Source organism: Triturus cristatus, chromosome 2_2, assembly GCF_964204655.1.
Source record: "Triturus cristatus chromosome 2_2, aTriCri1.1, whole genome shotgun sequence".
Classification (NCBI taxonomy): domain Eukaryota; kingdom Metazoa; phylum Chordata; class Amphibia; order Caudata; family Salamandridae; genus Triturus; species Triturus cristatus.
Window position 1 is genome coordinate 675,976,836 of NC_140582.1, and position 25,536 is coordinate 676,002,371.

Consider the following 25,536-nt stretch of genomic DNA (forward strand, 5'->3'; position numbering starts at 1 on the left):
CTCATCTGCATATAGAGAGGGTCACAGATACACCCTTCCCACTGGCCACATGTTTGTTTGGAGCACCACATCGCCATGCTCGTACACTGGACTCTATAAATGCCATTACACAAGCATTGACAGGAAAGTGGGAAACTCAATATACCCTTGGAGGCTTGGGCAAATAGACTAATAGTAGGTGTTAGACCTGGCACCATTGGCGTGGGTCTCCCTTCCATTTTTTCACTGTGCCTCCTCTGTTTTACTGGTGATAGATGCTCTGTGTGCTGCGCCACTGCCATTCAGTGCCGCAGCGCGGATGCTCCCTATATAAAGATGACATATGAATTGGTGTATCCCTGATTGGCTTATTTGGTCTACCTGTTAGTACCTAGTAATGTGGCCTGTGTGTGCCCAGGGCTGGTAACCCAAATGCTGCTGGTGGGCCTGCAGCGCTGATTTGCACCACCCACAGAAGCAGCTTGTAAAGTGTGTCTCAGACCTGCCACTGCAGTGTCTGTGTGCAGTCTAGAACTACCATCTTGGCTGTGAAGTGCACCCACTTCCCAGACCCTGAACCTTCCCTTGGCATCATGTAAGCCACCCCTATGGTAGGGTGCATTGTATGTGTAAGGTAGGACATGCTCTGATGTGTGTAGCATGTCCTGGTAGTGAATTACACAGAATTTCGTTTTTCACTACTGTAAGGCTACCTATTCTCCATAGGCCAGAATGGGAGGTTTTGGCTATTACATTCTATAGCCCTAACTGACCCATAGAACATGGTAGAAAAACAAATTTAGTATGCCTGAGCTCAGAATATTAAAATACATCTTTTAGTGAAGGTTATTTTTATTATCTGTGTTTGAAAATACCACTTTTAGAATGTAGGTACTTTCTTGCCTAAGCCTTCCAGCGTGCTCTGCTGTTATGTGTATTGGCTGTCTGGTTTTGGAGGGACAGGGCAGGCTGAGTCAGACCTAGGTTGAATAGAGAGAGCTGCCTTGGAGTGAGGGGAGGGGTAGCTCCTGCACTTGAATAGGGCTGTGCCTGGCAAGGTGAATGCTGGCTCCACCTCCCACTGTGCGTCTGAGGGCAGACCCCTTCTTTCTGAAAGGAAGGATGCAGCCTGGTAAACAAAGTGCTCCAGGGCTGGGCAGAACTGGTTCTGGCTGGGTTCAGTGACTTGTAGCTTCTGAGAACAAGACTTTTGGGGTATAAATATCTGGGCTGAAACCCCTACAATTTGTATTGCCCCTGGATTTCATGACCAACCTCTGTCCGTGGAACTGAAGAAAGGTGCAGGAGAGGACTGTCCTGGTGTTGTGTGCTGTTCCCTGGATTGACCTGCAGTAGTTTTCATTGGACTGGAAAAAGGAGGGAAAAAGAGCTGTAAGAGAACTTTTTAATCTTGACCCTGCAATCACCCAGGGGCTAGAGAGAGAACTAGCCTCCTGACTGAAGTCTCAGGACCAGTAGACTTCATTTTCGTCGCTAAGGCCTGTTAGCGAGCTGCCGCAGCCGAGGAGCGTGAAGAAAATCATCACTACACCTACAGAGCGTGAAGAAAATCATTGCATCGCAGCCGCTGAAGGCTCGCTGGCCGGATCATCGCCCCGCACGGTTGCGGCCAGAAAATCATCGCTACAGCTGCTGAGCGTAAAGAAAATCGTCGCATCGCTGCCGCTGAGGGCCCGCTGGCCTGATCATCGTCCCGCACGTTTGCGGCCAGAAAATCATCGCTACAGCTGCTGAGCGTCTGGAAAATCATCGCTAAGCCCCGTTAGCGAGCGGCCGTGACCAGAGCGTGAGGAAAAACACCACTAACCCGCCGGAGCGACATTTCTTGTGGATTATTTGCCAACATCTCAGAACTGTGAGTAAGAGGGGTCGCAGAGACCACTGTCCTGAACTGAACTTTACCTTACCCATTGGAACTATTTTTGCAGCATCCAGAGAGACCTATTTTTGTACAGTATTGTGATTTCCTCGTTATTTGGTCTTGTGATAAGTCTCTATAAATATAACTATTTTCTTTGATAACTACCTGTGTTGTGTCCCTTTGTAGTGTTCCTCACTGTATTTACTGTGTATGATCATCAACGCTTTACACACTGCCTCTGAGATTAGCCTAACTGCTCGTACTATGTTACCACAGGGTGGAGCAGGGGCTGTCAAGGGGGTGCAGCCCTTCACTCTGACTTAGGAAGAACGGTCCCTGCTTGGACAGTGGCCATCCACTGCCAACCAGAGACCCCCATTTCTAACAGTAGGTAAAAAGTGCCTTCAAGGGATTTTATTAGCTACTCTCAGTCAAACGTTGTGCAAAAGTAATCACTTGTGTGTCAAGCCCCAATTGGTAGCTAACCATTGAACAATCAATACATAAATGAGGTTATTTAATACATAAATGTTCAACAACACAACATTTACAAACACAGGAATATCTTTTTTTCATAGGTACACAGTTTTTAATGTAAACAGAATTAAAAGGGTACATTCAAATATTTTTGGGCCTGACTTCATCTCCCTTACAGTCTGCTGCATCGTCTGTGCCTGTTCATCATACAGGAACTTTCCAAGGCCTGTGAAGCATCAAAGACTCCTGAAGAAATCTCCCTTGGGGTGAAGGAGTCATCCCCCTGCATCTGCAGGCACCGAAACTAAGTCGACCGGTCTGCTGAACCTGAGCTACTCCGGACTCCAAAGGCTCTGCAACATAGGTGGTGGTTTTGCACAGCTCCCGATGTCTGCCCTGCCATCTTACCATGTTTGAGGCCAGTATCGCTCGTGGGGGTTGCAATAACAGAACCCTTGTGCACCGCATCAACTTGCAGTTGCAAAGGCTTGTTAAATTCTTTCCAAGAAGATCTTCAGGCTCCAAGTAGCCCCAACCTCAAGCACCTCTAGTGGCCAGAATATTCAACCACACCGCATTGTGTGCATCATGGCCTGCATCTTTTGGTGAGCTGCTTGAGGTCCTCTTGCAACTCCAGTACTGCCGGCCTGTAGGTCCACTTGAGTGTCACACTTGTTTCTTTTGGGCTCCCCTGATTTCTTGGGGCCTGCCCTGACTCCCCTGCTGTTGGTGAGTCCCCTGGACCTTGCTGGTCACGATGTTACTCCTTCTTTGATTCCTGCGCTGGTTGCATTCGCCAAGGCTTGTTGGTGTTCCAGCCGTCAACCGACCCCTCAGCACTCGACATCCTTCATGGCACAGCTTGTGCATGGCTCCTGGTCCTCCTCAGCATCGCCTGGTCCGCACAGCTGCAGATTCAAGGTCCTCGTCATCCGTCCTGCAACACCCGACATCGGAGGGCATTCGTATTCTAAGTTTCCTGGTCACTCTTGAGTAACATAGACTCTGTACCCTTTGCTTGCAGGTACCTCTCATCAAGAATCCATCCGTGGATTCCACCGGGTACTTTTTCCTTCTTCAATAGCGGCGCTTTCTGGAAGTCCTCCATTGTGTTTGACGGCAGTTTCCGACACCACTTCACAAGTATGCACCCGGCTTCCCTGGTGTAGGTAACATGGGTACTAGGGAATCCACAGGTGGGGTGGCACTCCAACCTTCAGTCTTCCACTGAGTTTCATCAGGGTCCACTGCAAAGGGTCCTTTATCTTCAAAAATCCAACCGCGACTTGCATATAGAGTTGCACTGAGCATGCAGTCATGTTTCGACACAGCACATGCTCTCCGTGGGGCCCTTAGCTACTCACCTTGGGTGGTTCCTTGGGGTCCCAGCACTTCTAAGTCCTCCCGACCATGTCTTAATCCAAGGCGTGGTTCTTATACCACATTCTTAGTATATGGTTTGGTCCCCCCCCCAACGCGTTCCACTGTGTACCACTTAGAGAGCTTTCTAAGGTTGTCTAAGACCTCTTAAATCACCATAAGGGTTGTCTGGACTGGTGCAAGGTGCACACTTACATTAGTGGACATCATATACCAGGTCAGCTTCTCACATTGGGGAGCAGCGGTTGGGATTCAAGCTTGAATTGTTTTACTAGATAAATCTTTGTAATGATTAATTGAAAAACTATCACTACTGCTACGCACATATACTATAAGCTTAGAATAAGTAAGTTCTACTGAACTTAGGGTTTGGTAAGTCAAGGATCTACTACACCTTTCTCCAACCTAAGTGAGTTTAGTTACCACTAGTTTAGATAGGTGCAACACCACACCACACTTAGTATGTCTTCCAAAGGAGATGCCAGTGACTTTCTGACTACTAGGTACAGTGAACTTTCGTTCGAATGAACTGAAAGCAACGTGTGCCTCTAGAAAGTTAGGGAAAGGAGCCACCACTCAACGCCTCCTAGAGGTGTTACTGTTAGATGACCTCAGGAAAACCAGTGGGTCAGATGAACGGGAAAGAGTGGGTGGGGCAGGGACTAAAGATAGGTTAGGAGGGGGACCCCTCTTTGACCTAGAATCTAACCCTGACCAGATGGAGCCCGATGACTCCCACCTGGACAATTCAGACCTCCCAGAGGAGACCACAGGTGTGTTAGAGGATGCCCCCTCTGATCCTCCTGGGAAGGTGCAGAGTAGACAAAGGAGGTCTAGATCCTCCTCTGCAGAATTCAGTGGCTCAGGGCAGTCAGTAAGGACCTCCATCTCTAGTAGAAGGAGGAACTCATTGGATAGGGAGTAACAACTCCTCCTTGAGCTTGAGAAAGCTAGGCTTAGGCTCTGGCAATATCAGTTGGCCCTTGACAGAGAATTCCTAGAAGTCCAGAGAGCTAGGAAACAGTTGGGACTAGAGTCTCATGGTGGCAGCAACAAGGTCCCTAGAGTGAGATAAACTTATTTTGACCATAGGAACCTGAACAAGATAGTCCCTCCCTACCATGTTGGGGATAACATCCACAAATGGATAACTTCTTTAGGAAGGGCCTGCAAAGTACAAAGGGTCCCTCAAGAGCAGTTCGCAGCTATCTTGTGGCTCTCCTTTTCTGACAAAGGTAGAGATAAGCTCCTCACTGTAAGAGAAGAGGATGCTAATAATTGCTCAGTTTTGAAGAGTGCTCTCATTGATGGGTTTGGCTTAACCACTGAGCAATACAGGATTAAGTTCAGAGACACTGAGAAAGCACAAACCCAGGACTGGTTAGATTTTGTGGATAGTGCCACAAAGGCTCAGGAAGGTTGGCTACATGGCAGTGAAGTGCATGACTACTTGGGATTGTACAACTTGATCATGAGGGAGCAGATCCTTAATAATTGCCAGAACTAGGTTTTGCGCCAGTATCTGGTGGACTCAGATCTGACTTCTACCCAAGAATTGGGAAAGAAGGCAGATAAATGGGTCAGAGACAGAGTTAAACACAAGAATCAGGGTGGTGGTGGTGACCAGAAGAAAGATACTTCCAAAACCCAAGAGAAAGGTAGGGATAAGTCTAAAGAGAAGTCCTCTGCAGGTCCCCAAAAATCATCCTCTGGGGGTGGATCCCAATCTCCTTCCCCTGGAAGGAAACTTTATTGCTTTGTCACAGGAAATATGATTCTGATTGCACCAAGGCCAGCAATAAGGAACATTTTTCCTCCTGCTACTACAACACCCCCTAGTGATCCAAGTAGCAATACCCCAGGGAGAAGTATCACCCCCAAAGTTTTAGTGGGGTACTGAGGTGGCTACTGGCCTAGCCAGATCCCCCACACAGGTCACCTTAGTCTATGATGGGGGCATGGGTTTTGCCACTTTTACTGTCAGTCCCAATACCTTGGGGAAGAACAGACAGGAGCCTCTGATCAATGGTCAAAAAGCTATAGCCTGTAGAGATACAGGGGCTAATGCTACCATGGTGACAGGAAAACAAGTGTCCCCCTTCAGCTTCTACCTGAGTACCAGTACCTGGTAACCAAACTGATGGTGTTAGAACTGATCACCCCATGGCCATAGTCAATCTCAGCTGGGGAGCGGTCACTGGCCCTAAAAGGGTTGCAGTGTCCCCAAACTTGCCTGTAGATTGCCTTATGGGAAATTATCTAGAAACTTCAGCTTGGGCTGAAGTAGAGCTGAGAAGGGTGGTGAGACCCTGAGGGCCCCAGTCCAACCACAGAGAAATTCAGGAGCAGTGGAGTCTGAAGGAATGGCACACTCTGCTCCACCAGAGAGCACTGGGGAGAAAGAAAAGTATTCCCTTACAGACTTTAGGTGAGGGTCAGCCTCCTCAGGGAACTGATCCTACCCCTTGTGATGAAACTGCCCCAGAGGAGGCCATCCCTGTTCTGGCAGTGCCACTGAGGGCAGGGGACCTTCCAAGGAGGTTCCCAGTCTGGAGCAGGAACCCTGCCCCTCTCTACCCAGTCCTGGTCAGCCTAGGGCTGCAGAGGACAGGGATGTCAGTGGACCCCATAGAGCCCACTGCGAAGAGGAACTACCTCATCTACAGATTAGGGTCCCCAGCCTATAGTACTAGCAAGGGGTTGACCCCCTAGGGATACAGTACAGTCATGGAGAGAAAGGCCTTAATGGTGGCCAGTCCTGCGACGAGGATGAGACCAACCCTGTTAGGGCCTCACTTCCCTAATCAGACATCCCACCAGCCTCTTTGTTGGCTCAAACAGTTGGCAGGGAATGTATGACGTTACAACGCATACATTTACAACGCATGCCTTTACAACGCAGTTTTTACATTGCAACATCCCTTACAACGCATTCTTTTTTACCGCATGCCATTACATCGCATTTTTAGAAACTACCTTTCCAACGCATTCCATTACATCGCATTACACCATTACAACGCATACCATTACATCGCATTTATGGTAAGTGTTGGATAGTGTAGGGGTAAAAATTACTATTCTAACGACAGTGAGTGCAACAGTAGGGTAAGTGTTGGATAGTGTAGGGGTAAAAATTACTATTCTAACGACAGTGAGTGCAACAGTAGGGTAAGTGTTGGATAGTGTAGGGGTAAAAATTACTATTCTAACTCTAGTGAGTGCAATAGTAGGGTAAGTGTTGGATAGTGTAGGGGTAAAAATTACTATACTAACTCCAGTGAATGCAACAGTAGGGTAAGTGTTGGATACTGTAAGGGTACTATGCATTGTAATGGTATGCGTTGTAATGACTTGCGATGTAATGCCTGCGTTGTAGTGACATGCATTGTAATGACATGCGTTCTAGTGACATGCGATGTAATGGCTGAGTTGTAAGTACATGCGATGTAAAGGATGTTGCGATTTAATGACTGCATTGTAAAGATAGCGTGATGTAATTACTGCGTTGTAAAGGTTGTTTCCCATTGGTAGGTAGACACCCTAAACGCTTGACAAGATCCAAGAGGGGAGGAATTTCTCAGTGGACCATAGGATAGGGAGTATCCATGCAATTGCAGGCCACTTAGGAAATAAAGTATCAACTGGGAAAGGTTAGCCTTATCTCCTTTCGTTGGGGGGGGGGGGGTTATGTCGGAAGGTAGGATCCTTCTGCATGGTTACCTCCATTTTTTGCCTGGTGCTATGCTGGTTTTTGACTAGTCTGACTGGGATCCTACTAATCAGGACCCCAGTCCATCTGCTTTTTCCTTTAAATTGTTTTAGTCTGTAGTTAGGTACATCCCCAGATTGGATCCTGGGGTACCCTTATAAAGCCCTAGTATATGGTACCCATGTACCCAGGGCATAGGTACCCCAGAGGTCTCCCATGGGCTAAAGCATATGTTAAGCCACCCATGAAAGACCATTAAAAATAGAACTACAGGCCTGCCACTGCAGCCTGGTTAAGTTGGTGATTGCACCACTAACTAAAGATATAGGTTTCCTCTATCTAGGGTCACTGCACTTAAAACCTATCTCACCCCTATAGCAGGCCTTTGTAATCCTGAAGGCAGGGTGCTTGGTTCTAAGCGAGAGGGTGACCCTGCATGAGCAGGACACCACTGCAGCCTATGGAGTCCATTCTCCCGGGTTGTCAGTGAAGCAGCCATATACTATATAGAGGGACACAGGGTAATTATGCGATGACCATCTCGAAAACTGCTGCGACAAATCTTATCATGTTTGGTATCAAACAAGTTGGAATCATACCCCCACACTGTAAACAGTGTGGGAGTATGATTCCAAGCACTGGAATAACCCTCTTTTAGGCTCTCAGTGTCCCCGGTACTAGCCTTCTTGACCCGGACAGCACAAAATGGTTGCTGCCAACCAGAGACACGATTATGCTCTCCTGCTGCTGAGCCAAGCTCGCAATTATGCGATGACCATCTCGAAAACTGCTGCGACAAATCTTATCATGTTTGGTATCAAACAAGTTGGAATCATACCCCCACACTGTAAACAGTGTGGGAGTATGATTCCAAGCACTGGAAGAACCCTCTTTAAGGCTCTCAGTGTCCCCGGTACTAGCCTTCTTGACCCGGACAGCACAAAATGGTTGCTGCTAACCAGAGACACGATTATGCTCTCCTGCTGCTGAGCCAAGCTCGCAATTATGCGATGACCATCTCGAAAACTGCTGCGACAAATCTTATCATGTTTGGTATCAAACAAGTTGGAATCATACCCCCACACTGTAAACAGTGTGGGAGTATGATTCCAAGCACTGGAAGAACCCTCTTTTAGGCTCTCAGTGTCCCCGGTACCAGCCTTCTTGACCAGGACAGCACAAAATGGTTGCTGCCAACCAGAGACATGATTATGCTCTCCTGCTGCTGAGCCAAGCTCAAACAGGGGAAGGCAGTACAATAGGCATTCTGTCACACGGAGGTGTGACCACCTCCCAGACAGGATTTAGTGTATTGGGATGGGGTGGGTGCACTTGCCAGCGTCACTCAGTCTGCATGAGGGGCACATTTGGTGTCCCTGAGCATAGTCAGATTCAAACCAGTCCTGGGAGCTGTTGACTCTGGCACGAAACTGTAAAAAGGACATGAGAGTAACCTCCCCCTATCCAGACCTTCTCCTGGAAGGGTCCCCTGACTCTCCCCAACCCTTTCACTAGGGCACTTAAGGACTTACCTGGGTGTAGGTCCCTAGATTCGTCGTGGGATAAGATTCAGATCAGATACCACTGCTTTTCTACCGTCTGGGCACTCTGGACTTCACTAGACTTCGTTTGGGCCTGACTTCGTCTCCCTTACAGTCTGCTGCATCTTCTGTGCCTGTGCATCATACAGGAACCTTCCAAGGCCTGTGAAGCATCAAGGACACCTGAACAAATCTTCCTTGGAGTGAAGGAGTGCTCCCTTGCATCCCCAGACACCACAACTAAGTTGACCGGTCTGCTGAACCTGAGCTCCTCCAGACTCCAAAGGCTCTGTAACACCAGTGGTGGTTTTTCACAGCTCCTGAGGCCTGCCCTGCCCTTTCACCAAGTTTGAGGCCGACATCCCTTATGGGGGTTGAAATAACCGAACACCAGTGCACCAAGTCAACTTGCAGTTGTAAAGGCTTGTTGTCTTCTTTCCAAGAAAATATTCTGGTTCCAAGTTGCCCCAACCTCGAGCACCTCCAGGGACCAGAATATTCAGCCACACCACATTGTGTGCATCGTGGCCTGCATCTTTTGGTTAGGTGCTTGAGGTCCTCTCGTGACTCCAGTGCCTCCGGCCTGTTGGTCCACATGAGGGTCAAACTTGTTTCTTTTGGATTCCCCTGATTCCTCAGGGCCTGCCCTGACTCCCCTGCTGTTGTTGAGTCCCCTGGACCTTGCTGGTCCAAATGTTGCTCCTTTTTTGATTCCTGCATTGGTTGCATTTGCCAAGGTTTGTAGGTGCTCTGGCCGGACACCGACCCCTCAGCACTCGACATCCTTTGTGGGACAGCTCGTGCATGGCTCCTGGTCCTCCTCAGCATAGCCTGGTCCTCACAGCTGCAGAGTCAAGGTCCTTGTCCTCCCTCCTGCAACACCCAACATCGAAGGACATTTGTATTCCAAGTCTCCTAGTCACTCCTGAGTGACATCGACTCTGTCCCCTCTGCTTGCAGGTACCTCTCATCAAGAGTCCATCCTCGGATTCCACCAGATACTTTTTCCCTTCTCCCACAGCGGCACTTTCCTGAAGTCCTCCATTGGGTTTGACAGCAGTTTCCAACATCACTTCACACTAATGCACCCGGCTTCCCTGGTGTAGATAACGTGGGTACTAGGGTATCCATGGGTGGGGTGGCTTTCCAACCTTCAGTCTTCCATGGAGTTTCTTCAGGGTCCACTGGAAAGGGTCCTTAATCTTTAAACATCCATCCGCGACATGCACATAGAGTTGCACGGAGCACTCGGTCATGTTTCTACTCTGGACATGCTCTCTGTGGGATCCCTATCTACTCACCTTGGGTGGTTCCTTGGGGTCCCAGCACTTCTACATCCTCTCGACCCTGTCTTGATCCAAGTCGTTATTTTTATACCACTTTCTTAGTATATGGTTTGGTCCCCCCTGGGGTCCACTTTGTATTTTGTGCTATTTACTGTGTTTCTCTGCTAAAGTAGTGTGTGCATTGTGTTTATCTCCATGTTGGAGATATTGGAACGTACTAGAGAGTATTATACAATAAAAACATGTTTTTATAAATACTTGGTGTGGTTCTTTTCACTTAATCTATATTATAAGATTGCATTCTGGTAAAACAAGCTGCTTTACACTCCATCTGGACTAAGCCTGAAGGCTGCTTTCCACAGTTACCACTTAGAGAGCTTTCTAAGGTTGTCTACAACCTCTTAAATCACCATAAGGGTTGTCTGAACTGGTGCATGGTTCCCACTTGCATTAGTGGACATCATATACCAGGCCAGCTTCTCACATGGGCACTTTCATTTTGTCGTTTTAATTGATCCCTCATTGTCTATCTTGGACAACCGACCCTTAAACTCCTCAATCAGTACCTCAATATGGTCTAGAGTACAGTCTTCTGTGGCATGTTTTGCTTGTTTTTTGGCTTTCCCAGCCACTCCAACATTGTCTATGGCCTTCCGTTTCCCCATTGGGTGAACAAAATCTGTGGTCTTTAAACAGGGACCACATAGGAGCTCGTAGGTCAGTAAGCTAGTGGTTTATTGGTGCAGTAATAATAAAGATTAGGTTACAGTTAGCTTTTACAAATAGGAGAAGCCACTACCTTAGTGGAGAATTGTACACAGAACACAGGGCGTGACAGCAAGGCAAATGAATGAGTACAGTACCTTCTCCCACAGGGCAAAGACGGATGGACCAGCCCTGCCTCTTCCTGTCTATGACTTGTGAAGATGGGCCAAGTCTTGGCCTAGTCTTTGCCTAGCGCAAAGCTGGGCGTGTCCTGCACACATCCCGCACTGCAGGGTTTAAAAATCGCTTTTAAGCGCTAGTGTGGCAATACCAGCAAGGTTGGCCCCTCCTCCTGGTGCAGACATGGGTGAAGCTGGGGAATGTAGTCTCACCCCCAGCAGGGCATAATAAGGTGGATCTGGCATCCTGTGCTAGGGGTTTAAAGAGCACTTTTAATCGCTAGTGTGATTTTATCAGGAATGTTGGCCCCTCCTCTTGGTGCAGACAAGGGTGAAGCTTGGCAAGGATGACCACTCCCCTTGGTGCAGATAAGGGTGAAGCTGCGGGATGTAGGTACACCATCCCACAGGGCACAACTAGGTAGAAGGGGTGTCCCATGCTGCAGGGTTTGAAGAGAGCTTGTAAGTGCTGGTGCAGAACTCATCTTTTCCTGGTGCAGACAAGAGTGAAGTCCCACCCCAGCAGGGCACAACAAGGCAGAACTGGTGCCCCTTCTATTCTTCCCTAAAATGGAGCAGCACTGGGACAGTCCTGGTGGATACTGTGATTTTGTCCAGATTCTGGGTGCATGTATGGAAAGGGCCTTTTGACATGTTTTTTTCTTTTTTAGATTTCTCAGTCTGCAGAATGGCTGTGTGTGTGCTGACAACCACCAGAGTTGGTGAGCTTGTCTGCAAGATAAGCAGGGGTTATGGTTGTTATGGCTTTCTAAATAATGCAGCTTGATTTGAAGATGGTGTGGGCCATCAAGAGGAGTCAATGGAGTTCCATCAGTGTGAGGGTGATGTTATCATATTTCTTCAGCTCTGGATGACACGTGCTGTGGTGTGTAGGATCATCCTAAGGGGTGCTGGTGTAGCGTCTAGGAGGCCATGAAGTAGGACATTTCTAACATCCAGATCCAAGAGTACAAGGGCTGGAACAGCAGTTCTCAAGTTGCTTTCTGGAAGAAAAGGATAGACTTTCTTTAAACAAGACAGCTGGTACCAAGTTGTGTTCTTTTTGGGCAGTGTGTTCCTTGAGGGAAAGGTTGGTGTCCAGGGTGAATGCAAGTGATTTAGCATTAGATGAGAGTTGGGATTAGAAGCTGTGTAGGTTCATTTCATTGAGCCAGGTTTGTACTTTATCTTCTTCTGGGTAAATAATAGGAATTCTATCTTGGTGTTACTTCAGGTAAACACTGAACAATCAGTTCTGGATAATGTGCAAGCAGTGTTTGAGGCTCTGTATGTCCTAAGCAGAGGAGCCTTTCAAAAAGACTTTCGTATCATCAGCATATTGGTGAATCTCAATGCTTTTATCTGTGATTAGAACAACAAGCAGCTCCATGCAAAGATTGAAAATGACAGGAGAGAATATGAAATCATGGGGAATCTACATGTGATAGGGTTCATTTGAGACCTGGAGGTGCCCAAGTGAACAAACTGGTGTCAGTTGGAAAGGTAGGAGGAGAGCCAGTGAAGGACATTGCCAGTGAATCCCATTTGTGAATCAAAGGTGTGTGAGGGTCGGATAGTCGACCATTGCTACCTTTCGCACACACTACACCCTGCCCATAGGGGAATCTTGGGCCTACTTTAGGGGTGCCGTACATGTAAGGAAAGGGAAGGTTAGAAACTGTCAAGTGGGTGCACTTTCTAGGTCGACATGGCAGTCAAAACTGTGCACAGACACTGCAGTGGCAGTCTGAGAACCCTTTGAAAGGCTACTTGCGTGGGAGGCACGATCAGTGCTGCTGGCCCACAATCAGCATTTGATTTACAGGTCCTGGGCACACACAGTGCACTGTACTAGGGACTTAGTAGTACATCAGATAAGCCAACAATGAAAACACCAATCCCTAACCACAATTTCAGCAGGAGAATTTGCACTTTAACACTGAACAGCAGTGAGAAAGCATGCAGAGACACTAAACCAGCAAAAATGAAGTCCAGCCCACCATCAAAACCAGGAGGTTAGAAAGCAAAAAGACAGGGAAAAACGCCAGAAGATGCCATGTCTAACAACCATGTTAAAGGTAGCCGGGAGTTTCAGCAATAGCAAGAGGAAAGTGTCATTTTCTTCAGTGGTCAAGAGGGCATCAACTATGTAACGTGGTGGTATATCCGCTGAAGCATGATCTGAAGCCAAATTGGTAGTCATACAGAAGATGGTTAGCATTAATGTCATATTGGAGTTGAACATAGACTGCCTTTTCAATGATCTTGCTTATGAATGGTTGGTGAGTAATAAGCAAAGAGTTGGTGAAGTCATTAAGGTCTAGTGTAGGTTTCTTAGGAATCGGCGGATCTGCCCAGTCTTGAGAGAATCTGGAAGATGTCTTGAGTGAGGAAGACATTGACAATGTTAGGAAGGCGTAAGAGAGTGTCTCGAGAGAGGGTTTTGATGAAAGACAATGCTAAGACATCATCTTCATGAGTAGATGCTATGAGGAACTTAAATATGTCAGCCAGAGCTGGGAGAGCTAGGGCTTTGAATGTTGACAGTGGTGGGATTCTATGGGAAGCGTTAGGTGTGAGAGATGAAGCAGGCTTGGTATCGTCAATATGCTGTTGGATCTACTTTAGCTCTTCACTGAAGAAGAAGTTGATAGCATTGCACATTTCTTTGAAGTGAGGAATAGGTGAGTAGGACAAGAGGTTAATGCACCTCTAAATTGTCATAAATAGCGTTCTGTTATTGTGTGCATGACCAGGATGACTTATGAATGACAGTGTGGCCTCCACTTTTCTTATGTGAACGGTCCTGGTGATGAATGATGTAGCCTGGAGGAACAATGACAGCCAGGATGTGCAAAGATGTAGGAGTTACCTACATTTCTGAGATGAAGAAAGCATCAAACATGTGATAGGTGATAAGGTCTGCAATGTATGGTGCATGGAGTACTGCATAGTGAGCATTAATTACCATGAGTTGTAATGTGTGTTCTGTGGTTTGACGGTGTGTGTTAGTTAGTGGGATGTGTATGTGTTTGAGGATGGGACTATGTGTTGTGCGAATCCTACGTTAGTATCTGGGTTGTCTACATCTGGGTGTGATTGTGGGGATTGACAGTATAGGGTGCTGAGAGAGGGATATGATTATAATCTTCCCTTGTAGGTTTAACTGGTACGGGAGTTCTTGTCCACGGCCCTTTCAGGCCCTAACAGGCCCAACCAGGCAATGCCCTTGTCAGCACTTTGCAGGGAGACACTTGAGCGATGGATGCCCCTGAAGAGTTGATTGAAGAAGGGAGAAGACAGGAATGTGATGTCAAGTCCTGATCAGAGGGCTCATGGGAAATGCAGCAGTGCCACTTCCTTTTCAGTTGGATGATAGCAAATGAGGTCCTCTTGGTTGGCTTCTTCTTTGGTGGGAAATCAGTAATGTCCCTTTTCACCCTATGTGGGATGGGTATGACCAGACGTGGGTCCCTTGAACACATTGCCACTGGATTCAAGCTAGCCTGGCTGATGAAGGGTAATACCCAGAAACCGGTCCCAGGATGCTTGTTTCCGTTCCAGAGAGGACCTGGCTTGGCAGTTCGGTCTGGACTTTTCCCATGAGGCACAGGGTCAAGACTGAATTGCATATGGCTGGGTCTAAACTGGGCTGGCATGGTGAACAAAAGAACAATGTATTTAACCCAGATCTCTTGACTGGGGTGAATGTATGATTTATTCAGCATTCCGTCCCTCATTTGTTTCCATAGTCCTGCGCAGATGGAGCACAAGAAATGCAGCAGTTTCACTTCCTGTGCAGTTAGATGATGGGAAATGAAGTTCTTTTGCTTGTTTTCTTTTAAAGAGGGTTATGGCTGGAAACTAGTGATGTGACTTCCTGTGCAGGTAGATGATGGGAAAGGAAGCTTTCTTGCTTGGCTTCTTCTTTTTAAGATGGTTCCTTCCTTAACAACCACAGTTAACAAGGGCAGATTAGGTGAAATGAATCATCATCTTGTGAGTTTTGATGTCAATTATTAAATTGGCTAATGTTTATCCTTTGGTTAAGCTGGTAAAGTATTAATCTATGAACCCCCAAAGTATACAAAAACTCAAATACAGTTTGAATACAGGAGGCACAATCAGGCCTAACTGTTTCCTGCATTTATTGACTGCACACCTGACCACAAGCCCTCATATTTATAATTCATGGGTACAGAACTTCACAGCCTTTGAACAGAACCAAATGGCACGAGCTTCAGAAAACCCTGAACATTAAATTGTTACAGTTCACATACAATCCATTTTCATAAAAATAGAAGGTGTGAATGAAGGCTTTCATTCTGGGTTTACTCCTTCAGAAATAGGACCCTAAATTCTTCTTGTCACAAGGTACCAACTCTGGCATACTCACAGTGTTCTGAACTGACTATAGGACTATAAAATGTCTTACTAAATAACTAAATATTACTGTTGATTGTTCAGTGATCAATTTGATTAGTTACATGTGTGTAGATGTGTCATTAAAGACACATGCTTTATCTCTCTTTAACTGACCTATTCCTCTGCATAGTTCATATATGCCTTGGCTGCTGTGTTTTACCCAAATGTGCATTTTAGGCCTGTCCTAGAGTAAGCTTTATTTGTTTGCTTGCCATATTTTCTCAACAAAATATTAGGTCACCTATGTATTAAAATTCCAAATAAGAAATTGTGACTAATCTCACAATATGCGACTTCTCATTTGGAATGCACTAACATGGATTCCGTAGAAGTGGTCACAATGTGGGAACAGAATTCTCCCAATGAATTGGTATTTGTGATCTGACCTATGTGTTGATACATCAGTTCACAAAATCCAAAATCATAGGGGGTCACAGTTCAACCAACTAAATTAATATGCATGAGGTAGGTCACAAGTTGCGACCCATTATGATTGGTCACAGGCATGGTGGCCTTCAGGGATCAGCATACCACCATGTCTGTGATTGCTTTGAAATAACGCAACCATTTTTTTCAAATGCAGCCTTTTTTTAATGGATCAATGCCTACTCCTTGGAAAATGTTTTGAAAATGTTCACAAAAGGAAAAGGGTACTTTGGGTGCCCCTTCCTGTTTGCGAATGAATTACCTCTTTCTTAAAGGAGCTGGTAAAAAATTAATGTTTTGAGACCAGAAGTTTGTTTCAAAACATTAATACATAACTTAAGAAATAGGTATTTTGAAGGAACTTCCTTAACACAACCCTTCCAAACACTGATTCAGTGTGCATTCGTAAACCCAAATTGCGATTAAGTAAGGTGTTACAAATTCACAATTTGGGCTTTCCAAAGGCTCCGATTTTATGAATTAGAGCCTTTATAAATGTAAACTTGATTGGTGCATGAGGGCCTGTGTGAGGATTGTGGTGTGGTTGTGAGACCTCACTGTGTAATACACTCACAAAACCATCTTGGGTCCAGACAAGGTCCTTTGTTTAAACCCTGGGTAGCAGTGACTTTGAGCAGCAAAGCTTAAACAAAGGAACTACTGTAAAGCATTTAGGAGCACCAAGCAACAGACTCAGAAAGTCACACAGCACTAAAGAAATCCAACACCAACTTAAACAAGCATTGGAATAGTCAATAGGTCTCGCCTTTGGGACCTTATAAGTATTTAGTTATGCAGTCGAATATCCTTGGCGCAACAACATCAACTGTTGCATTGCTAAACTCTTATAAGGTCCCAAAAGCGAGACCTATTGGCTATGCCAATGCTTGTTGGTGAATTGGATTTGTTTCAAAGACTTGGTAGGGTGGAGGCCCAGACAGCCCCTGCTCATCTTTACAAAACAAGATGCAGAGGGACGTGGTGATGTCTGGTTTCTTGGGTTTATCAAATTTTACAGCAGGGCCGACTTCTCGCAGCAATATTCCTGTCTTCGGGTCTCCGATTAACCCATAACAAATGGTCTGTGGGTGTTCCATTGCCTAAGTCATATTTTAGTCTGATGAGCGATTTAGTGGCCTCCTAATGTATTTAAGGGTGGGGCCAGCACAGCTCCGCCGCCTGTTTGAAGACGTGTGTTAAATCGTTCCCTGCTGATTCGTGTCTCTTATCAGATGAGTTTTGTCCTGACTTCATGAAATCTCCTTGGGACATGGGTTTACGCGATCAGAGTCCCTTGTAGGCCCATCTAGATGGACTGCAGGTGAGCCATACATGCAACTACACTGGTACATCTTAATTTAAATCAGAAAGGGGACATTAGATGGGGATTACAATTTTTGCATATATATTTATGCACATCGTGATTTAAATCAGAAACTTGTCGTACGGTGGGGATTAAATTTAATCAAAGCACGTACATGTTTGTGATGGAGTTTGCTAATTAGATGGAGATGAGTCCTTTGGCTTCGCTCTCAAACACAGACGGCAAGAATAATGAAACTCATAAATACTCTGTTATTTTCTAGCTGTGTTTCCTAGAGTTATTAACCTGGCGCTGTTACACGACGTCCATCACAGTCACACATACCAGGCGTTCTTTCTGCTGACCTTTCATGGAGTTGAGACCTGCTCCACTTTAATTGACCCACTGAGGACACGGAGAGTAATTATTCGCTGAAAGGTGTGAATGTGTTATGAAGTTTGAATGACAGTCAATCTGACACCTGATTGGGGAACGAGTAGAGCACACGTGTAGGTCTTTCACATGAAATTCCGCATAAGTCCGCATGCAAAATAAAAATATCATCAACTGAATGCATTTTTGCTTTGGAAAGCCATCAAACACAACATTACGAAAACACGAGCTGAGCCAATCTAAGAAAATACCATCAGCTGAGTGCATTTGCTTTAGAAAGCCAGCAACCACAGCATTGCGAAAACATGAGGCGATGCAATCGAAAACAAGCGCGCTTCATGGAGTTGAGACCTACTCCGCTTTAATTGAGCCACTGAAGACACGGAGAGTCATTATTCGCTGAAAGCTGTGAATGTGTTATGAAGTTTGAAAGACAGTCAATCTGACACCTGATTGGGGAACGAGTAGAGCACACGTGTAGGTCTTTCACATGAAATGACGCATAAGTCCGCATGCAAAATAAAAATACCATCAACTGAATGCATTTGCTTTGGAAAGCCAACAAACACAACATTACGAAAACACGAGCTGAGCCAATCTAAAAAAATGCCATCAGCTGAGTGCATTTGCTTTGGAAAGCCAGCAACCACAGCATTATGAAAACACGAGCCGATGCAATCGAAAACAAGCGCGCGGCAGCAGGGGGAGGGGAAAGAGGAGGGGGCCTGCGCGATTCCCTTGCAGGAGCGTGCAGCAAGGCACGATAATTGCTACCATATGGCGCCGCTGCTCGCTCCCACAACAGAATTGCCAGACGTGCATGTGTTGCAATTGGAAACAATGCAACGCGTGCACGTTTTTGCCCGCAAAGCTGTGCCAATGGCTAAAGGTCTTTTTCCTGCGCTGCGTAGGCGAGACCTAAAAATGAGTACAATACACCAGAGGGTTCTGCAGATATGTACGATTTTGAAGTAAAACTTAAATCTCAGCTTTTAAATTCAAAATACATTGGCAACTGGAAAGTTTGGGAATTTTAGAAAAGTTTAAAGAGTTGTGTTTGACTTCTTCGGCCAAGACTGAGTGACCAATTCTGGCAGGAAAAGGTTCAGGGGGCCAGTAAGAAGTATTTGGACAGTTACCTGGTCACTAAAGCAGTCTCAAGTCCAGTTCCACACTTTAAACAAGGACTGCCATAGATTTCAATGGAGTGGTTCTGATGCTGAGGATACATGTTGCAAAGGATGCAAAAAGATGATCAGGGTGCTGTGAGGTACACAGTGGTTATCCTGGGGTTATTCCTTGGTCCACGGATGAAGTTGTGAGACTTGGGCCACAGGGGTCGGTGTCCCTCGAAGTCCGCTTCTAGCCAGCGAAAGTCTAGTCACAACTGGGCTACTGGTCTCCAGTTGCAGCAGTTCCAGAGATATACTTTGGTGAAGGCTAGTGTCCATTTTGGGTGAACAATCTGCACTTTGATGATTCTCCCGGGTCCACTGGACTCTGGTGCAACTTTTGAGCGCAGAGGAGCGGTCTTCATGGCTGCACGTTGGTGGTTAGTGGTGATTCAATGGAAGTGGCCAGAATGGCCGACTTGAGCTTTTATTACACTTGTGCTGGATCAAGGAGTCAGTTGACTGACCCTTGGAGTTCACCTTTTCTGTCTGGAGTCTACAGCATATTTTCCATGAGCCAGGCACTACAGACATAGTCATCTTTTTGCTACCCCAAGGAACAGCAGATTCAGTTCAGCCGTTGGTGTAGTCTCCCTTGCCAGGTCCAGGGGTCAGCAGGGCAGTCCTCTACAGTCCCCTCTCCAATCCAGATGTGAGGTGTGATTCAGGATGACAGTGGTGTCATATTTATGCCCAGAAAGTGCCCTGGGGGATGAAGCGATCACCAGCCAATGGGCTATCAGGTCCCTTCTTGCTTTCTGACGACTTGCGGCTATGTGTGGCATATAAGCAATACCAAAGTGCACCAGTCTGCCCACTCTTAAGATGTCTGAAACCCTCACTCAATACAGGGACTTAGTAGCCCACCCTAGAAGTGTGGCTACCTGCTAGCTACATCCCCATAGAAATACATGTTTGGCAACTGGTTCCCTCTCTCTGTTACCACCACAAGCCTGGCTACTTGCGCAAAGAGACAGTCCCTCTCAAGACTGGTTGCCATTTGCCCATCAAAGGCGGCTTCTCCATTAAAGCTGGCCTTTTGGACCAACAACCTGTGTGGCGTCCTGTAAAGGGGAGATAACACCTTCTTCTGTGGCAGGCCTCATTTGTTCTAAGGCTGAGCAATCATTCAAATGATTCTCTAAGGCGGCAGAAGGCTGCCTGGAGGCCAGCAACTGCGATTGGTCACTGGAAAACTGGGCAAAAGTGTGGGAACTTTCTAAAAGTTTTCCTCCTTAAAAGTGACATTAAATTCGACTTGGGTATTAAGTTAAGTGTAATACTACCATTCATTTGATACCTTGAAATATTATTTTTAGCAGTCCCATTCAGAAGATAGCAGGGCTGAGATGTCAGCCCTCAACCCTATACTTGCTAATGGGGCTACTAGACTTCCCACAGTAAAAACAACAATTGTTTATTTTTATTGTTAGGACATAAGAAATATATATGTCCACTTATGAATATACAGCTCCAATGCTTATGGCATCATAGTGGATACACATATATATTGTTAAGGGAAGTGTGGGCTTTGACAATATTTGTAAGTGGCAAAGTCAAGCTAGCTTTTTAAAACTGCCCTTCCAGGCTACATTAGCATGCTGGGTGCCATTTTGCAGTTTGTCACACTCAGGATGCACAATCAGTGCTACAGCCCCGAGTGGACACTGTAACTTGCAGGCCCTGGGCACTTTGGTGTTCTATACTAGGGACTTTGAAGTAAGTTAACTGGAGGTAGCCAATTTAGCATACATTTTTAAAAGGGTTGGAAAACTGCCACTGAGGTGCGGCTAGCAGGCCTCAGTGCACTCTCAGAGTCAAACAAGCATCTTGCTTTCATTCCATCAAGATGAAAAGCAAGATCACAACACATAGCCAATAGGTCTCGCCTTTGGGACCTTATAAGTGTTTACCCATGCAACAGCTGATGTTGTTGCACCAAGGCTATTGTGCTGGATAACTAAACACTTATAAGGTCCCAAAGGCGAGACCTATTGGCTATGCCAAGGCTTGTTTAATAAAGACTTAAGGAACGATTGACAGAATTTGGAGAGAGCAAATGTTCACAGTTGCCTTGTGAGTCTTTTGTAGAGCATCTTTAAACTTAATGAAGTATGGCAGACAGATGTGGGTTAAGAGGCAAGGTACGTATATTGTGGGGATAAGAGATTTTACAGGGTGGATAGTTAAGTATATGCTTGTGCAAGTTTGTAAATGATTACTGGGGAAAATTACTGTGACTGTCTAAGGGGAAAAGTGATAGTGTAGTTCAACTCAGGGATAATTGGTTATGAGTTTTCTTGTAAGTATATCCTGTAGCACAAGTGCTAAATGCAGAGAAAGAACCTGTAAACTGCACTCTGCCTGCAGGCCGGGGGCTCATTAAGAGCGTGATGGGAGTGCAATGAACATATGATGGGTGTATAGTTTGTTTTCGTTCATTGCTTACTGAGTCACCGGAGTGGATAAATATGTGCATAGAGAGTCCACAATGACTGAATAATATGTCCTAATATTGTACTCACATTAATGTTCAAGTACTCCTTACTGGCTATGCCATTTTCACATTTATCCCTGTGCTATGCACCATACTTTTTCATAATTTTTAACCTTACATAAGCACATCAGAAGTGCTGCAGGTATTTTGAGACTCATTTTTAAGGCTAGAAGATGTATTCAAGCTAGCACGACATTGTGTTTCCTGTCCTTGGCTCCCTGTTATTTATTTTTTTATTTTGGGTCAGTTCAATTCAACTACTTGAACATGGACATTTGAAAACAATGATTTGTAAAAGTTATGTCTAGAACTGTAACTGTTTCTCCAAGTGACATGGGGTCATTTGATAAACTTACCCTTCCTTGCCTATTGCTTTATACAACAAAAAGTATAATTTTTAAACACATCTGATTACATAGGCATTGGTATTAAGGGACCTGTAGAGTTGCTCAACACTACCAGCAACCTGAAAACAAGAAACAGAACACCTCTCTCACACACTTCTTCTTTCATCACACTGCTAAGCGCTACGTACCATAACACGATAACCACACCTCGATGATCGGTGTTGGAAAATGGCCTTCTCTGAAGGGTCACCTGAAACATTTTGCCTTCCTCCTCCTCTTTTTCAGATCTGGTTTTTGCTAGATTTAGGACTCTGCGCACTTTACCACTGCTAACCAGTGCTAAAGCGTATGTGCTCACGCCCTAAAACATGGTAACATTGACTAATACCCAATTGGAATGTTTAATTTATCTAAGGGACTAGTTAAGTGCACTACATTTGTCATAGGACTGTAAATTAAATGCTACTAGTGGGTCTGCAGCACTGCTTGTGCCACACATATAAGTAGCCCTTTAACCATGTATCAGGCCTGCCACTGCAGTGCCTATGTGTGCAGTTTACTGTCACTTCGACTTGCCATTTAAAGCTACTTTCCAAACCTTAAAATCCCCTTTTATTACATATAAGTTACCCCTAGGGAAGGCCCTTGGTAACCCAAAGGGCACGGTGCTATGTAAGTAAAAGGTAGAATCTGTACTTTTATGTGTTACATGCCCAGGTAGTGAAAAGTAGCCTATTTCGTTTTACACTACTGTGAGGCCTACTCCCTTCATAGACTAAGCTTTGGCAATTCTAAATGATAATTCATGATCCCAGGGGAGTAGGTTTATCATGTTTGTTATGAGTCGAATAGTAGTGATAAATGTGCTTTGCTAGTAAGGTTAGTTTTAACACTACTAGTGCAGAAATGCCGCTTTTAGAGAGTGGGCAATTTTCTGCTCTTAACTTTGCTCTCTATGCCCCGACTGTCTCCAAAACACTTCTGGAAGGGGTGACAGGTCCCATTTGTGCATTCCTCCCAGACAGTAATAAACACAGGAAGATCAGGGGTGGCTGTACCTATCTGCATCAATATGCATCACGACGGCCAGCCTGAGCGGACGAGGGGAAACGGGGCTTACTCTGGGACATCAAAGAATAATGACCTGACCCCACACAAATGGCTGTTGATCCCCATAGATAACCTGGCAGACAGGACTGTTTTGAAAGGGGTACATCTGCATTTCAAAACCACTCTTTGAAGTTTCCCCAACATCAAAGCCAGATTTGGGTATAAGTGCTGGGTCTCTGACCCTCCCAACTCAGACACTTATGGACCTTGTGTTTGCTTTGTTCGCCCTAAATTAGCAGGGTATGCCCAGACGTGGGTCCCTTGCTCACTTTGCCAGTGGATTCAAGCTAGCCTGGCTGATGAGGGGTTTTTCCCTGAAACCAGTCGTAGGATGCTTGTTTCCGGTCTAGGGAAGACCAACTTGGCAGTTCGGACTGGACTGTTCCCATGAGGCACAGGATCAAGACTGATTTGCATATGGCTGGGTCTGAACTGGGGTGGCGAAGTGAGCTAAAGAATGATTATGGATTCAACCCAGATTTGTGACTGAGAGTGAGTGTCTGAAAGGTTTAAGCGCTCCATCCATCATCTCCTTGTGTTCACTTATGGACCTACACCAAATCTCCGTCAGAAGAACTGCGGTTCTGCACAAAGGACTCAACTGGACTGTTTTCCTGGAAGGACTGAGTTTCTGCTTGTTGCCTTGCTACCTGCTGCTCTCTGACTCTGCTGAAAGGAGAGCTGGGCTACCCCTTCCCTTCAAAGTGATCTCTAAGGGCTTGTTAGCTTGCCTCCTGTTTCTTAAGTCTCAGGGACACAAAACACTTCCTGCAATTCTGCTGGTGCTTCTGTACTCTTCTTTCTGTGAGTGCTACCTTTGCCTAAGGTGCCTACTGCAAGTTTAGGGCCTCAGAAGTGGGTTCTGCTGTTGAGTTTTTGCCAAATCTGACGTCAAGCAGCGCGAAGCCCCGCAAAGCCTTGCTGCACAGCCGACAGCTCTCCGAACCGACGCAGGACAATGAGAAGCCTCGTCGCACAACCTCTCGGAATCGATGCTGGACAATGCAAACCCTTGCCGCGCAGACTGCGCCCCAGGATCAAAGGTACTGTGCTCAGCGGGCCAAGTGGGTACCTGTAGCCAGCCCGCACTCCATTGTGGTTGGCCTGAACTTTGGATTTGCATCGTTCCCTTGCAACCTGAAGTAACTTTTTTTAGCGCTACCTGCTTCTAAGCGCATTAGTTCATTTATTTCTTCAACATTCTAACTCGACGTCTACTCAATGGATTTTGATCATTTTGGCCTTGTTTTACTCATAGAAATATTCTCTATTTTTCTAAACTGCGGAAGAGTCTTTTGTGGGGTATTAACAGTGTTGTGAGTTATTGCACAAATACATTGCCTTCTAAGTTAAGCCTGCCTGCTCTGTGCCAAGATACCAGGGGGTGAGCACGGGATAATTAAGGATTGTGTTGTGACTTACCCTGACTAGGACTGTGGCACCTACTTGGACAGGGTGGATACCTCTGCCAACTAGAGACCCGATTTCTAACAATCATCCTGCACAACAAGGAAAAATAACACCTCCCACACACGATAAAAAAAAAAAATCCAGACACACATTTGGTGCTACTCAGGCAGGCCAGCGCTTCAGCTTCCCATATAGGGATAGTAAGCACCATATAAGTAATACAATACAATAACTTTGTACAGCATAATGGTCCTTTTTTTTAAAAAAAAAAAAGCTTGCATAACAGAAGTATGCATACATACATATTTCATTTGTGCCATATAAGCATAACTCAGCGTGAAGAATGCATACACACAACACTGAAATATCCCTCAAATAAAATAAAATGCTAATTTTGAAATGTCAAACATATGAAAGTGTTTAATATGAAAACTTCCCTAATTATTGTGAACTTTTTGCTAACGTTCCCTCTTCATTTTTTTTCTCACTCTTTCGTGCAAACACAAATTAATTTCCCCCACTGTTATGACTTGTGAAGAGGGTACTGAGGTTCTGTAGCGATCCGAGCCCGTGTATTCGGTATCGTAGTACTGACACGATTTTGGTACCAATGAACCGTAAATGATCCATTATATGCATGACAGTGTTTTCGCTGCGCTACGAGCATGAATTCACTGAGAAACAGGGCATTCTGTTGTAAAATCATGGCATCCATTTTAGATACGGCACCCATTTTGTTTCTTGCCCTCACATAGTCAATGGACGAGCGATGACCCCGGCAGAATCACCTTGTTAAGGACACGTAAGCTCAAGCCCGAGGAAGCTGACGCTGCATGACTAGGCAGAATCAAGCTGCCTCCCCTGCCTGAGGCCAATCCTGCTATACTAGTTCTCGTGTCCATTGTCCTGATTGAGAGGCCGAATACGGTAGCCATGCCCGTTTACGATCCATAAACATCTCTTATCCTGCTTTTCTATCCCTTGCACCTGGCTCTGCTCCTCTCCTTCTGGGCTTTTACAATGGGGAGGATACGATTTTTATGATGGGGAGGATCGGTCAAAGAATGGAAAACTGACAAGGAGACGTGATCGAATACCGAAAACCTACAACTAATTATTGTTTGATGTCTGTTTATTGTCTGTTTGGGATACCGGATTGGGCATGAAAAATATTCGTGTAATGTTGCCTAAAGACATATTTCGTGTATTTAAGGAGCAACCCACTTCTTGCAATTTGAACAGTCTCGTAGATTCGGCCTTTGTGTGGTTCCTATGACTTCTGTGTCCCTGCAGTAAATAAATCTTGGTCTTTGAC